Source organism: Bubalus kerabau, chromosome 7 (assembly GCF_029407905.1).
Source record: "Bubalus kerabau isolate K-KA32 ecotype Philippines breed swamp buffalo chromosome 7, PCC_UOA_SB_1v2, whole genome shotgun sequence".
Lineage (NCBI taxonomy): Eukaryota > Metazoa > Chordata > Mammalia > Artiodactyla > Bovidae > Bubalus > Bubalus kerabau.
In genome coordinates, this window is record NC_073630.1 from 50,846,084 (window position 1) to 50,859,049 (window position 12,966).

At 41.5% G+C, this 12,966-nt stretch overlaps 1 long non-coding RNA gene across 6 annotated transcripts in view; it reads right to left on the reverse strand.

Annotated features, from left to right (window-relative positions):
- LOC129657741 (uncharacterized) overlaps positions 1–8,114 on the reverse strand; it is a 90,856-nt gene extending 82,742 nt beyond the window's left edge. For 2 of the 6 annotated variants that reach the window (XR_008717057.1, XR_008717054.1), the window contains exons 1-4: positions 7,975–8,114; positions 7,652–7,712; positions 7,407–7,494; positions 7,191–7,289 (exon numbers count right to left, since the gene is read on the reverse strand). This is a non-coding gene — a long non-coding RNA (uncharacterized LOC129657741). Of the gene's footprint in view, positions 1–7,190; positions 7,302–7,406; positions 7,495–7,651; positions 7,713–7,974 lie in introns of all 6 variants that reach the window. The other 4 variants (XR_008717055.1, XR_008717056.1, XR_008717058.1 and 1 more) reach the window with 4 other exon arrangements.
- Between the last annotated feature and the right edge of the window lie 4,852 nt (positions 8,115–12,966).

Sequence of the window (12,966 nt, forward strand, 5' to 3'; positions counted from 1 at the left end):
GGCAGGCAGTTTCTTTACCCCTGAGCCACCTGGGGAGCCTGGTTTCTTTAACTAAATGCAAATACAACATTGGTAATATCTTTTAAAGATGAAAATTAATCAGTAAGACAATTTTCAAACCAGAAATTTCTTTAAATGTTGTTCATTGCAAAGGTGTGAGTTATTGATTTGAGTTCAGTTCAGAATGACTGGGAAGATAAGGGGATCAAAAGAGAAAATCAACAACAGAAAATGCTGCAGGTGAATTAATTCATATTTTTTTGGTTTAATGGGGAATTTGCAGCCCTTGAAATGAAAATATCTTCCCTGCACAGGAAAGTGGTAATAAGAGTCATACCCTAGTTGCTAGCAGTTACTGGGATAGTACCATTCCGTGCATCCTAATTATCCCAAACTTGGTTTCTTTCTCTCCAGAGGAAGGCAGGCCATGAAGAAGTGGAAATGTGCTTTGTGTAAAATTAGTTACCTTTTATGCCTTTGAAAAAACTCTTTAGGTCTTGGAGATTTGCACAAAGTATGCAGTTAGACTAAGGCTTAACATGGACCAAGAGATTACAAGATGGAGGCTAAGTCATGAGAGTAACTGGAAACTCAGATTTTCACATCAGAAGGGGAGAAGATGGCTCAAAAAGTAGAGAGCAGTTAACTCCTACTGTCGCATCAGCAAGACACTGTGGGGCTTTTTACTTTACAGGGGTCATGGTCTACTATACGTGTAGGGTCCATATTACACTATGTCATATTCCTTTATGGTTCTGTGCCACAGTCCACATCATAATGACTGTTTTCATAACCACCCCCTTCCTTCCTCTCCAGCATAAAAGCCTTCTGAGATCCCAGCCTCTCATTTTGTCTTTCTATAAATCCAACCTCATGGTTGCTAGGGGTGATCTTTTTAGAAGTGTAGACTTGAACATACCACAACCCTACACAATATGCTTCAGCATTCAACTCCCTGGCATGGTACAGGACATTTTTCACAAGGTTCTCCTTACTTTAGTGGTCTCCACTTTTGCCGTTTCCTTTCTTTCACACATAATCTAGCCATTCCAACTACCTCTGCATGGATCAGAACATTTTGTCAACACTCATTCTTCTCTTCTAGTCCACCTAGAAAATTGTCCTTTTCTGGGAAGCTTCCCAAACTGAGCATGTCTTCTCACAGGTCTCATGCCTTATTACCCTAAACCTCTCCAGGTGGGAATGACATCTCTGCAGGAAGACTGAGACCTCCTGCCCTGTGCTGACAAGCAATCTACAGGGACAAATTAGAAAAGCCGCAGCTCATGGGAGCCAGAGCTTTAGGTGTTTCACTAATCATGCAGAAAAATCCATCTTCCTAGCACTAGTGTGTGCCAAGTAAGGCCTTTTATTATCATCATCATTATAATAATGGTAATCATCATCACCCCTTGTTTGCTATGGACCTGGCACTGTGCTAAGTGTTTTTACATGGACCATCTCCTTGCATCATCACAATATTTTCATTATCTTATTATCATTATGTCCCCCCACCATTTTATAGATGACGGAAGTGGGGTTTGGACAACTTAAATGATCTGTCCAAGGTTACATAGCTAGTAGTTAGGCAAGTAGGAGTTGACCCTCAGTTGTCCAACTATCTTATTATAAAACACAATACAGCTTTTAATTAATTAATTATTATTATTATTTTTTTTACCGTCTGAGCCATGAGGGGATCCCATCAGCTTTTAATTTTGATCTATTCATAGGAAAGGATGAAAGGGTAGCTTGAGTTCCTTATAAAGGTTAATATCTGCCTTTTCTATTTCAGCATATGGAGTATATCTCCTTCAAACTTGCATCTCCAGCATCTGTCATTGTCCCTAACATATATCAGTAAACACTTAATTAAATTCTGAATGAATACTGGCCAACATGGGTACTCTGTCACTGTAGATTAGGGTAGATATATAGCAGGGTTATCCTAAACAGAACAAGTTTTCTATCTTAAGACATCTGAATAGGATAATGTAGAGCCCAGAGGACTTATGTTTATTTGATCCTAATTTGATTTGGGGTTTTGTTTTGAGACTTGTCAAAAGAAGCAACATCTAAACAAACTCAGTGTTCACAAGTATCCTCAATAATAACCAAGAACTTTTAGAAAATAATTTTTTTTTTCTTATAAGGCCTAAGCCTTTCTCTTAGATTTAAAACTGTACTTAAACTTGCTGGAGAGATTCAATCAAGAAAATGTCACACTATGGTTCCACCTACTTGCTAACATTCAGGCCCACTTAACAAAGAAGACTTGACATTAGGGGGGAAAAAAGTCTCACCAAGATCCTAGAGATTTTTAGTGGCAGTAGGACTCCTTCAAGGAGAGTGGCTTTGAATGTTCTGTCCTTTAATATAAAACATCACTCAGCAAGCTGCACTCTCTGATAATTTTTATAACAGAATATAACACGTTTTTCCAGCAAGGTCAGAAATGTCAATAAAAAGGGACAAATGGACTTGCCTGAGATTCTCAATTTTGAAAACAGTCTGATCTCTTTAGTACACTGGTGCTGAGGCTTGAAAAGCAAGTATATGTTCAAAGGGACTCTGGAGGCTGCCCTAGACTTTTAACCAGGACATCGGCTTGAGTGGCCAGGGTATCCTTTGGGGAATAGTGTAATACTTTGACCTTGGGTCAGGGGATATTGGCAGCCAGGAAAGAGTGTGTTACATGGCTGCCCCTGGATCTGCCTTTGATTTGAGTTTGACAGTGGTTAAAAGAGGTTTGGGGTAAAAAAAGAAACTTCCCACATAACTAATGGACTGTGTTAGTTTTCTACTTATGCATAACAAATGAACGCAAATGTAGTGGCTTAATATGACTCCCATTTATTATCTTATGGTTCTGTAGGTCAGAAGTTGGGGCAGGCTTGGCTGCCTTCTTACAGTCTTACAGGCTGAAATGAAGATATAGGCCAAGTGGTGCTCTCATCTGTAGGATGTGGGGAAGAGCCTACTTGTACTCTCATGAGGGATGTTGGGAGAACTCAGTTCTCTGGAGCGTAGGTTCTCTGAGATGTAGGAATGGTTTTTGCTGCTCACTAGTGGTAAAGAACCCGCCTGCCAATGCAGGAGACGTAAGAAATGTGCATTGATCCCTGGATTGCGAAGATCCCTGGAGGAAGGCATGGCAACCCACTCCAGTATTCTTGCCTGGAGAATCCCATGGACAGAGGAGCCTGGCAATCTACAGTACATAAGGTTGCAAAGAGTTGGACATGACTGAAACGGCTTAGCACGCACACAGGCATACACCCTCATCCCCAGGAGGCTGCTCTCAGGTCCTTCCGTGTGGCCTCCTACAACTTCAGACATCAACTGCACACTGAATCTTTCTCACTTTTGGAATTTTTCTTTCTCTTCTTTGACCAGCCAAGACAATTTTTGCTTCTAAAAGGCATGAGTGATTAGAGTATACCTTTGCAGCTATCTTTGTATTTTAAGGTTAACTGATTTGGGATTTTAATTGCATTTACAAAATTTCTTTATAAGCAGTGCCTATAAAGGGTTATAGATTACAGGTTACAGGTTTTATATTAGTGTTTAAATGAATAAGTTGGTACTAGCAACCTTAAAGGCCATTTTAAAATTCTGCTCACCACAGGACCAATGTAAATGATTTGTTTTGCATGTACTACTCAGTTTAAACCTTTGAACAATCTATAAGGACACAAATTAATTGCATAATTCACTCAGTAAGTGATGCAGCTGGCATTGGTTCCCAGTCTATTCTGAATCTAGAATCGGTGCTCTTCCTTGGTAATAATTGTAACGCTATTCATAAGAACAGCACTCTCTGTGTACCAGGAATGGCTATTTCTCATGTGCTAACTCATTTCATCTTCACAACAACCCTGTAATTGGGTACTATTACTGTTCTCATTTTGTGGGTGAAGAAGCCACAGAGCACCCACTGAGCTTTCAGAACTCTCATTGCATAACACAACTGCTTCAGTTAATCTCAACTTCTTTATAGCAGCTCAGCATGTGGCCATTCAAAGATAACTCAAACACTTTACTAGTATCCACTCTGGGTGCTCTCAAATTTCTTAGCTACTTTACTTCTCTTGTTGGCATGTTTTCCTCACTTGCACAATGAGGTATGACATCTCTTGAAACTTTCATGGTGTTGAGACAAAGATTGTCTAATAGGCAAAGACTCTACTGAAGACTATTCCAATAAGGAAGAGAGGCCAGAACACAGTCTGAGCTTAAATGCTGAAACCAAGAACTGGAGAGCTTTTAAGAGCAAACATGAGGGCAAATTCCAGGCCGTCTTTGTTTGCTAATTGGCTTCACTGAAAGAAAAAGTAAACTTTCTCATGATCTGAGGTAGTTAGACAGCTTGGAGCAAGGTGCCTGCCAAAGTTAGGCTCCTGCCTTATTGGGGAGACTTAGACATAGGGGCATCCTTGACCTCCAAGATGACATTTCCATTGGATGGCTCCCAGGTCCTTGAGAAAGACCTTCTTGTTCCCTAAAACTGGCAAGAAGCTTTTAAAAAGATTGACCTGTCAAAGGAGCAAAGAAAGAACTGACAGATGTTTCTGAAGTAAATGCTTTAAGAGATGGGAGGTCAGGGCTTAGAGTCAGGAAAAAGTTTGTCTAAAGTTTAATTGGACAAGGAAAATGGTAAGACCGTCTTGGTTGACCATGAAGACCAAACACATAATGTATGCTATTGTACGTTCTAATCTGAAAAGTAATATTCATTGTCACACCCTTCAGGAAACTCTCTTTGACCCTTGAAGTCTAGATTCTGGGCTTTTCCTCTGTAGTTCCAGAGGTCCTGATCTGTCATGTGTAATATCATATTATGTCAAGCTGCTAACAGCCTAGGGGCCCATCAACAGCATTACAAGCAGATATATAAACAGATAGCATATATATATATATATACTGTAAACAAAAGTATGTATAAACAGGTTATATACCTGTATGTATACAAATACTATAACCATTAAAGATTACATTGAAGAAGAAATCTAGTAACTTGTTAAAATGTTCATAATAGATTGTTATGTTAAATAAAAGCAAATTATAAAACACTATGAAAAATATAATCCCAATTAAGTAATATAACAAAGAAAACCCTCTGGAAGCATATACTTCAAAATGACAGTATTTATCTGTGGATAGTGGGGTTATGGATGATTTTTATTTTCTTCTTTGTGCTTTACCATGTTTTTGAATTTTCTACAATGAAAACGTATTACTTCTGTCACCAGAATAAAAAACACAATTTTACACAAAGAACTATGGACAAAAAGAGCCACAAAAGCATTTTTTATGACTCCCCAGCTTTAATCTAATGGAGGCAGACAGAGTGCTTTATAATGTTTCCTAAGTAAGTTTTTGTTGTTCTTTTGATACTATCCTTCTAGCTGTTCAAATGTGGACAGAGACCAAACTGACAAAAAGATTTCCATGCTTCCTGATTCATTGTTTAGTGCATGGGCCAGTGATGCTGTAGGAAAGAAGGTTTGGGGGAAGGATATATAATTGGATTGTGATTAACCTTTCTTGCTCTGGCTGTGTTTGCATCCTTAGCCTTGAATTAATGTTATTAGTTGATTGGCTAATTAATGGAAATGTTTATTTGCACCAATTGGCCCCCTGGCCAAGAAGAATTGTTCAGAAATGGCATTAGCTATATTTGTAGGTAATGAGTTTACCATCATAAGAGGTATTCAAGCAGAGTCTGAATGACCACTTGTCTGAAATGTGATTGAGAGACTTCTAGCCTCATATAAATCAGCTAATTACCTTTGTGAGACTTGAGATCCTCCCTCAAACTAGAAAGTTTCAAGGAGAAGGGAGTTAATTATCAGGTTCCCTCTCCTGTAATCCCTGGACAGAAAAGGAAGCACAATGAGGCTCCTAGGAAGTGAGATGGGGGAACTGGGAAAGTCTTTGCCAGCCAAGACCATCAGTCTCTCCCAGGAGTTGTGAGGTAGCTCTTCTTTGCTTTCTTCTGCAATGGCATCTTGCATGATCTTTGCTAACCCAACCTCTAAGCCACAAAATCTTTCCTCTAGGAAACTGCCAGAGACTGTGTCCTTAGATAAAAAAGAGAGACAGAGAGAGATAGAAAGAGAGAAGACAGAGAAAAACAGAGAAATTTCAATTCAAGCAAGTGCCTGTCGTCAGGGGAGAAACCACTATCGCAACTTAAAGTAGCGAAGAGTACATCACTTGGTGAATATACTCAAGCCTTCCCCTCCCAAGGCACCTATGAATGTGTGTGTGTGTGTGTGTGTGTGTGTGTGTGCGCGCGCGCGTGTGCGTGCTTAGTTGCTCAGTTGTGTGTGACTCTTTGTGACCCCATGGACTGTAACCCACCAGGCTCCTCTCTCCATGGTATGCTCCAGGCAAGAATTCTGGAGTGGCTAGCCACTTCCTGCTCCAAGGGGATCTTCCCAACCCAGGGATGGAACCTCGGTCTCCTGCATTGCAGGCAGATTCTTTACCGTATGAGCCACCAGGGAAGCCCAAAGTGTCTATACATGGGGCAAATTTTCACAACAGTTTCTATTTACAAGAATCTATATCATCACTGACTCAATGGACATGAGTTTGAGTGAACTCCGGGAGTTGGTGATGGACAGGGAGGCCTGGTGTGCTGTGATTCATGGGGTCGCCAAGAGTCGGAAACGACTGAGCGACTGAACTGAACTGAACAGAACTGAACTAGAAGTCATGGGAGGATCCCTTGGAGAAGGGATAGGCTACCCATTCCTGTATTCTTGGGCTTCCCTACAAACTCAGTTGGTAAAGAATCTGCCTGCAATACTGAAGACCTGGGTTTGATCGCTGGGTTGGTAAAATTCCCTGAGGAGGGCAAGACAACCCACTCCAGTATTCTTGCTTGGAAAATCCCATGGACAGAGGAGCCTGGCGGGCTACAGTTCGTGGGGTCACAAAGAGTCAGACATGCAGGAGCAACTAAGCACAACACTGCATCTAGAATCCAAAATGGCTTATTGAAATATTTCAGCTCAGTTTTTCAGGTTATAGGCAGAAACTTGTGTTTTTATCTGTGTGTTAATCTGAAGATATTTCCTATATTTATTCAGTGAGCAGAGCCAGCTAACCAGAGAATTGATAACATCTTTGAAAAGATAGAAACCATGAATAAATATAGAAAACACTGGGAGTAAAGTTACCTCCTTTGTGTCACAGCAAGGCCTCAGGCTACAGGTGCCGGATCATTCTATAACCTTCAACAGTATCCAGCCTCCTTCATCCTTTACCTTTGCCTGGAGCTGCGAAGATCACTTAATTATTGATGCCATGTTTTTCATTTCCATTCACTTCATCACTTAATCAGCAGAGTTGTAACGCCTCTTCCCCTAATACATCTTCATTTTCGACCCCATTACCTGTACAGGCTCCAGAGCCTCACCCGCTCATGGTATGGCGTTTCTGTTTTCCAGGTGCTTTCCCAGGTCTCTGGCAATCTGCTCCCTGCTAATGGTGCAGATGGGAGAAAAGAGGGCGAGCAGAAACATGAGGGAGGAAGCAGATTCTCCTGATGAATGAGAGGTCCTTGGGGAAGCTGCTTTAACACTGTCAGGCACAGTGAAAGAGCACTTTATGGAGTCCTGTTGCACGAAATTTTTCTTACCTTTCAAAGGGGTATTTTTAAAGCCGGCACTGGTATTGACTTTTCCTCTTGAGGTTAACACCTAAGCAAGCTCAGAATTATAATGATAAATATCACTTTTTGGCCCTGACATGTGCTAAGCACTTTGCACGTATTAATTCATTTATTCATCGTAAGAAGTCTCTGAGAAATGTATTATTATCCTTGTTTTGCACAAGAAAAACCTAAACCTCTGAGAACATAAGCAATTAGCCAAGTGCCTTAGTCCATTTGGGCTGCTATAAACAAATACTATAGACTCGGTGGTTCATGAATAATGTAAACAACAGAAATTTATGGCTCACAGCTCTGGAGGTTGGGAAGTCTTAGATCAAGGTGCCAGATATTCCTTGTCTGGTGAAGCCCAGTTTCCTGTTTCATAGATGGCTGTCTTCTCTCTGTATCCTTGCATGGTGGGAGAGCCAAGGGGGTTCTCTGGGCTCTCTTTTTTAAGGGCACTAAATCTCATTCACGAGGCTCCATCCTTGTGACCTAATCACCTCCCAAACCCCACCCTACTGGGGATTAGATTTCAATACATCAATTTTGAGAAGCCTGATGTGATATAGGCAATGTTACCTTTAGTGGAAGACATGTTATTTTTGATAGAATAGTCAGAGAAAGGCTTTCTGAAGCAGTGATAATTGCTGAGAACGGAGTGACTCAGTGGCATCTCCAATTGGGGGTGACCCTGCAGGAGCTGTGGCAGTATTTTTACATGGGCATTACTCTGTTGTTAGTTACAACAGAGTAATTTTTGACTCTTCAAATTAAGTAATTGCACAATGAAATTTGTAGTGAGACCTCAATATGGACAGTCTGTGACCGGTATGTCACTTTTTTGACCCACAGGAAACTTACTTCCAGCCAGATTCAGGGTAGCTCTTGGAGGTACAAAGCAGCTTACCAAGAACTCTTGGGAAAATTATTCCATTTTTAAAGTCTTAGATTTCTTACTTGTTCATCCACAAAATGAGCAGGAAGGGAAGTGGGCACTGGAAGGAAAGCATGATATTTCATCTCTTTGGTGCATCTGTGAATCCTCACCTTTGATTCATCTACCAATGTTATTCCAGAGCTATTTGCATTTGAAAAAGTAACTAAATCTGATATGTATTAACCTCTAGTCCCTAAACATTTTCTGGTATGGAAATATTGTGTGGAAAACCTGAAGGAACTTTCTGGCTAATCCAATATATACACTCTTAGTCCTCACAACTTTACTAAGTAGCTACTTTTATTATCTCCATTTTATAGATAAAGAAACCAACATGCAGAAAAAGTAAGAAAAGGAAATAGTGAACATTCACTCTTATGCGGGGCTACCTGAGGTGACTTTAAGATATGATCTATTTCATAGCCACACTAACTGCCTACTAAATGTCTTAAAGTCTTCATTTTACAAACAGGGAAACCAAGGTCCAGTGAGCTTATATGATTAGCTCAAAAGATGCAAAGAAAAAGGGCAGAGCCAGGGTTTGACCCTAGCTCTGTGCTGCTGCTGCTGTCCCTTCTTTTGCCACTCATCATGTGTAGCTGGCAGATGGTGATGGTTCCCTTACCAGCAGTGAGGGACTATGGACTTCTCTCTGCTCTGGTGGATACATCACTCCTAAAGGACACTTGGCACATTTCCAGTTACAATGCTGGGCTTTGTAAATGTCACTTGAGTTAAGGGGCTCCAGTGTCTAATTGCACCCATCAATATCACCAACTAGTACCAACCTCATAGATTTTTTTTTTTTTAAATGAGGATTGATATACCTAAAGTGCCTCATCCATGGATCCATAAGAGGTATCTGATGAATGGTCTTCATTGTCGTTATTGGGGAATATGCCTCTTTTTTCATCCGCAAACCTTGGCTCAGTCCTTTACGTTGGATTAAATGTAAAATACATGCCTGATGAATAAATAAATGAATAAATTAAAGAGTAGCAAGCTAAAAACTGGGAGTCTGGGGACCTGAATAATGAGTCCAGGCTCTGTCATCATTACTGTGAGACCATTCAGAAGTTACTTATCATTTTTGAGTTTTCTCCCAAGTATCATGGGGGAGTTGTCCAGAATGGTCTCTATCACCCTTTCTAATCAGGGATTCTTAACTTATTTAATTTAAAACCCATAAAACCTAAGTTAATTTTCCTGCTCCCATTGCTACTTGGAGACTGTTGTTGTTGTGCTTGTGCTCAGTCACTTAGTCTTGTTTGACTCTTTGCTGCCCTTTGGACTGTAGCCCACCAGGCTTCTCTGTCCATGGAATTTTCCAGGCAAAAATACTGGAGTTGTCTGTGATTTCCTATTCCAAAGAATATTCCAGAGTCATGGATAGAACCCATGTCTCCTGCATTGGCAGGCAGATTTTTTACCACTGAGCTACCTAGGAAGCCCACTTACCTGTTTCATCTGACACGAAAAATACCTGCTTTCTTGCTTTTGTGTGGGTTCTTTGTGTGTAGACTGGGTTTCACATTTTGGGCTTTAGGACAATAGGGGATATCTCTCCTCTCCTTTCATTATATTTGTGTTCCTGGTTCTCAACTGGGGTGAGTTTGGCCCCAAAGGGGCTATTTGATAGTCTGTAGACACTTCCGATTGTTACACTGTGGATGGGATGCTACTGGCACCTTGTAGAGGCCAGGCATGCTGCCAAGCATTCTACGATGTGCAGGATAGTGCCGCTCTGCCCCAACAAAGAATTATTTGGCTCAAACTGTCAACAGCACCAGGGATGAGTGGAGAAGATATTTGCGATAAATGAGACCCTCCTAACACAGGGCTTGAAAGCACCGCTTCTCGTCATCTGCTCTGATAGCAGGATGCTCGCAAACAGAAGTCTGGGCTTAGTGATTAAAGGTGCACATAAAAATCCCCTGGTGCTTTAAAGGATTCAGAGGCACAATGAGGGAGGCTATTACTGTGTGTCACACTCCTGTACAGAGCAAACGCATTACCCACCTGTAATGAAGGATTTCTGAATAGATAAGGGTTGCAGCCTCTACAGGGGAATGTTTTAGCTGGGGGCATGCAGATTTTAGCTGCATGAATAATATCATCATTAATGGGAATTATTATGCTACCCTGAACTAGAAATTTACCCCTGAATGGGTAGCAATATCCTACAGATGGAGGCCATTGAAAATCTGTTTCCCTGGCAGGATATGTGGAGAAGGATTGCATGAGAAGCCGTGTTGGCTGCCGGCTCATGAATGGCTTCAGGCCAACAGGTCTGTGCAAGGGACAGAGTAGGGCCAATGGGACAGCATTTACCAATAACCAGTGTGAGCAGGGGCAACACCGGGAGAGGCCATTGGTCTCTGGTGTCCCCCCTCCCTTCAAGCCTTTTCTGATCATGTCCTAGTGCTATGGCTCTGTCTCACTTCCCTAGGACAGCAGCTCTCCTGCAAATTCTTCAGAAAATGCGTTAATGAATTTATTCTCTCTAAGATTCAAGGACACATGACCTTCTGCAGGATAATTTGTGATTTAGAGGACTGTTGTCAATGAGGCACTCACCACTGAAGGGTAGATGTTTATTTTTGTAGAGGGTCTGCAAGGGTGCCTCCAAGGATATAATCTGCATCTGCCTGGATCACTCAAGTCTTGATTTAAGTTGCTGTGGACTCATTTCTTACATATCACAATTTCTAGACATTTAGTGCATAAAGAAGGGATGAAGTGGAGATGCTGTGTTGGAAATGGGGTGGGGCACCCAGGAGTCAAGCCACTGGATTCCTGCCATACCACACCACACCATGCCACACCACGCTAAGCTGGGGATCCTGGGGCACCTCTCTGGAATCACACAGGCTCCCAGGAGCAGTGCTTCTCAAGGTTTTCCTCATCAAACCCCATTCATAATATGGGAAGAACTCTGCTCTAGGAGGGAGGTGAAGGCCCTGAGAGCTGAATGTGTCAGCAATTGTCTGGCTTGGGAAGCTGTGCCAGAGAGCATAGCATGAAAATCATTGCCCTTGGGTGACCTTGACAAAGCCTGGCCACTCAAATGCCTTGAGACTCAAGTAAGTAGAAGATTACAGCCACAGTGTTAACTGATATAGTAAACACTAGAGTAACAGAGAATTCAAAATTCTTCAATGCATCAAGTAAGTATTCCTGGACACCTACCATGTACCAGCTGCTCCTCTAGCTGCAGGAGAGACAGGGCTCTTCAAGGAGTATATGTTCCAGTGGGGTGGGGGTGGGAGGGGGACAGGGAACAAACAGACCACAAAGAAGTGTGTCAAATATATAATCAGTGGGGTTCATAAAACAATGCAGGGCAAGTGACTAGTTTGTGTGTGTGTGTGTGTGTGTGTGTGTTGCTTAACTAAGATAGAGTAGTCGGGGAGACTGTTCTGAGGAAGTGGTCTTTGGTCTTTGAGCTGGAGCTAACCGTGGCAAGTGCTGGTGGAAGAGAGTTCCAAATAGAGAGCCCAGTGTGGGTGAAGGTCTGAGGTGAGAATATCATCTGCATGCTCAAAAAACAGCAAGAAGCCTGATTTCTATCTAGGAAAATGTTTAATCATCCCTGCCGATTTTTAGTTGATTTGACAGCTTCTATATTTTTTGCATTTGACCCTTGCCTCAAGCCCATGGGTCTTCTTATAGTCTACCAGATTACCTTACCTGTCTCTTGAGAAACCTATATGCAGGACAAGAAGCAACAGAACTGGACAGGGAACAATGGACTGGTTCAAAACTTGGAAAGGAATACATCAAGGCTGTATATTGTCACCTTGATTATTTAAATCGTATTCAAAGGACATCATGCAAAATGCTGGGTTGGATGACTCACAAGTTGGAATCAAGACTGCCAGGAGAAATATCAATAACCTCAGATATGCAGATGATATCACTTTAATGGCAGAAAGTGAAGAGGAGCTAAAGAGACTATTGATGAAGGTGAAAGAGGAGAGTGAAAAAGCTGGCTTAAAACTCCATTTTCAAAAAACAAAGATCATGGCATCCGGTCCCATCACTTCATGGCAAATAGATGGGTAAAAAGTGAAAACAGTGACAGATTTAATTTTCCTGGACTCCAAAATCACTGCAGATAGTGACTGCAGCCATAGAATTAAAAGAGGCTTTCTTCTTGGAATAAATTCTATGACACATCTAGATAGCATATTAAAAAGCAGAGACATCACTTTGCTGACAAAAGTCTGCATAGTCAAAGCTATGGGTTTTCCAGTAGTCATGGTACAGATGTGAGAGTTGGACCATAAAGAAGGCTGAGCACTGAAGAATTGATGCTTTTGGTCTATAGTACTGGAGAAGACTCTTGAGGGTTCCGTGG